Raw genomic sequence first — 3,869 nt, 5'->3', positions numbered from 1 at the left:
TGTGTGTGGTAAATCTATTTCTGTTTTCATAGAACCAAGCAGGGGTGGGAAAGGAGGTATATAAACTTTTTAGCAAAGACCAAACAGTCTGATGGAATGAATCATTAGATCTGGAAATTTGGGCTGAAAAAGAAAACAGAAGAAAAAAAGTTTGTTTTTCCAAGTACTTTTTTTTTTTTTCTGAAAATTTTTTTCATAATAGTCATAGCTTTACAATTCAGTCAACCACTTTTTTCCCATTGATTAATAATGAACTGACATAACTATTCACAATGTACAAATATCAATACAACTGTTCCACATAGATTAACCCAGGAAAATTCAGAAAATCAATCCATTTAATCACTTTTTGACCCCCTCAGGTTTCTTACATTATTAAGGGATCTTTCTGATGACCTTTTATGTGGGACCACTTGACCTTTAGATAACAAAATGGCTAAATAATTTTTCGATGTGAACAGACCTATTTTGTACTGTTCTCAGGAACCACAAAATAAAATTTGGCTTCCGACAATATCAATTTTTATTCATTTATTTTAAAATAGAAATTACATTATGAGAATGAGAGCTGTAAAATTCAACTTATATACTATATATGTTAATGTCACTACAGCAGGTTCAATTTGTGAGATAACCTCTCAAGAGTTAAGAAAAAGAAAAGAACCACACAGAGAAATAAAGAAATAATACAATAAGTATAGAAAAAGCAATTACATGCCATGCTGTTTACATGATGAACTTGAAATATAAACTTAAATATCATGGGGTAACTCTGAAAAAGATGGCAAAATGAAAACTAGTAATATAAACAAGAGACAAACTGAGACACATTTAAGTACATTTAAATTGTATACTCTGAGTGGCTATCATTCCAAACATACCTAGGGGAAGAATGTTTATGTGTGGATGGGGAGGAGGAGCTGTTCATGTTTGTTTCATCACTTCCTCCAAACTCTAGCCTCTAGTGATAACTTGGGGATGAAAATACAAATGGAGACTTGGAATTTCTCTCCTGAAAAGGAGTAAATCGTTTGTTTCATTAGAACACTATTCAACAAGGAGAGAGAGCTTCCCCTGGAGCTGATGGCCTGAATTCAGACTACTAACCTCCTTAATTGTGAGAGAATAAATTTCTGTTTGTTAATGCTACACATTTATGATATTTCTATTACATAAAAATCCTATAGAATTTTTAGTGCCATACTTTTGCATTCATGTGACTATTTTACATATGAGCTGTAATGAATCACAGATTCAAACTTCTTTTACTGTATTTTTAGATAGCATTTGATATCAAAGCTCTAAGAAGGATTTTTTCTAATTATAAAAAAAGTGTATCTACCTCCCAAAATATATTAATTGTATACTTATTTTTAATTAATGTTTATTGTTTTCTTCATCATTCATTCATTCATTCACTCAACAAATAGTTACTAAAACATAATCCCTTCTTCAGTGAACAACAGAGCCCCAAATGGGAAAAAGATAAACATAAAATACAAAAAATAAGTAAACCATAATGCAGTGGATATGAATTTCATAGTTACAAACTCAAGTGAGAAATTATACAATTTTAAAATAGAATTATCTACGACCAAATTTTGTTTCATTACGGCATAAAATAAATTGCTTTGCTTCTATGTTAGTTCCAAAATTTTAGCAATATCCTCAGTCATTTTGGGTTTAATCAACCCTGATGTGGGACTGTAGCATAAGCAAAGTATTATCCATGTACTAATAGAGCAGATAGCTTGTTTTATTTTATTGTAAACTTTGATTCCTGGTATAGTATTAATATTATAAACACACATCTTTGTGGTGGAACATACCAAATGCCATCATAGTTTAACAGACAATGGTGCTGATTAGCGTGTCTGCAAGTGTTTACTGCGCAACTGAAAATATGAAATAAAAATTTCACTTTTTAAAAAAATATATACATGATGAGTCAAGGGAGGCCGGTGGAGGCCAGGCTGAGAGGCGAACAGGCAGCCCCGCTGGCGGAGGTCCATCCTCTTCTTTCCTTGTACAGCCAGAAGGCCCCTGCTGGAAACCCACTTCACCATGGTAGTGGTTCTTGAGTTGCTGCAGCATCAAGTGTAGGATCGCAGGAAGCTGAGATCTGTGTATGTGGACCTGAACGTTGATACCTTGCTTCAGATTGACATACCTGATGAGAGAGATAAAGTTAAATTTACTGTGAGAGAGATAAAGTTAAATTTACTGTGCATACGAAGACCACATTGTCCACATTTCAGAGCCCAGAGTTTTCTGTTACTGGGCAACATGAAGATTTTTGTATGGCTACATGACACTCCTACCGAAACATCAGATTATGCTGGATTCTGCCTGCCCCTACAAAACCTGACTTTGATGGTCCTGGAGAGAAGAGGCAGAAACTAACTGGGAGAAGGTGAAGGATCGGTGACCAAAGAAGAATTTGCCAAAATGAAGCAAGAACAGGAAGCTGAATACCTTGCAGTTTTTAAAAAGACTGTATCTTCCCATGAAGTATTTCTTCAACGGCTTTCTTCTCACCCTGCTCTCAGTAACGATCGCAACTTTCAACTTTTCCTGGAATATGATCAGGATCTAAGTGTTAGGCAGAAAAATATCAAAGAGATGTTTGGTGGCTTTTTCAAAAGTGTGGTGAAAAGTGCTGACGAAGTTCTTTTTTCTGCAGTGAAGGAAGTGGATAATATTTTGAGCAAGAGAACCTTTCTCATCAACTATTATAATAGGATCAAAGATTCATGTGCAAAATCTGACATAATGACCAGATCCCATAAAAATGTTTCAGATGACTATATCCACACTTCAGCTTGCTTACATAGTCTGGCTTTAGAAGAGCCCACAGTCATGAAAAAGTACCTTTTAAAGGTTGCTGAGCTCTTTGAGAAATTTAGGAAAGTAGAGAACCTAGTCTCGTCAGATGAAGACTTAAAACTGACAAAGCACCTCCGATACTACATGCTCAACACGGAGGCTGCTAAGGATCTCTTACACAGACGCAACAAAGCCCTCATTGACTATGAGAACTCTAACAAAGCTTTGGATAAGGCCCGGTTAAAAAAGCAAAGATGTCAACTTGGCAGAGGCATACTAGCAGGAATGTTGCCAGAAATTTGAACAGCTTTCCGAGTCAGCAAAAGAAGAATTGATGAATTTCAAACGGAAGCGAGGGGCAGCATTTAGAAAGAATTTGATTGAAATGTCTGAACTGGAAATAAAGCATGCCAGGAACAATGCCTCCCTTTTACAAAGCTGCATCGACTTGTTCAAGAGCAATTGATCTGCTTTTATTCGGAATGAAGAAAACAAAGAATGTGAAAGCCAGCATCACTTACACTTAAATCATTAGCCACGGCAAATTTATTAGTTTTTTACTTTAGTTTAAAATGATGTGAATAAGTACTTTGATTTCTAAAAATCTTGACACTGAACCATGTTGGTTTAAAATTTTTATTGCTTCTTACTTTGACAAAACTAATCTTTTCCCTATGCATTTAATACCTCAAGGTGTGCAGAGTCTAAATACTAGATTCTCCTGTAATTTGCCTTTAGTAATTGCGAAAAGGTATTTTATCATGTGCCTTCTAGTATAAAAATTGCCTGGCATGTGTTTGCCTTATGTTATGTGTCCACGTACCCACAAAGAGAAGATTTTAGGGTAGGGACCTTTACAATAGCTACTTATTGAGAGGTACCAGACATTCCATCCATTCCTTAGAAATAAGGCATTTTCCCTCCTCATTTTTCTCCTGGTTTTTAGTCATCTCAAGTGTTTGCACTATAACAAGAGCAGAAATCTCATTGATCTTTATATACCCTTTGCATGCAGCTCCATTTTTGTAGTTGGGATATAAATG

The 3,869-nt window shown here is 35.3% G+C and overlaps 1 pseudogene; it reads left to right on the top strand.

Annotated features, from left to right (window-relative positions):
* Positions 1 to 2,022: 2,022 nt before the first annotated feature.
* Positions 2,023 to 3,292, top strand: LOC102828163 (annotated as a pseudogene).
* Positions 3,293 to 3,869: the final 577 nt, after the last annotated feature.

Source organism: Chrysochloris asiatica, unplaced genomic scaffold (assembly GCF_000296735.1).
Source record: "Chrysochloris asiatica unplaced genomic scaffold, ChrAsi1.0 scaffold00063, whole genome shotgun sequence".
NCBI classification, from domain to species: Eukaryota; Metazoa; Chordata; class Mammalia; order Afrosoricida; family Chrysochloridae; genus Chrysochloris; species Chrysochloris asiatica.
The sequence above is the reverse complement of the archived record's forward strand: the minus strand, read 5'-3'. Positions and strand labels throughout refer to the sequence as shown.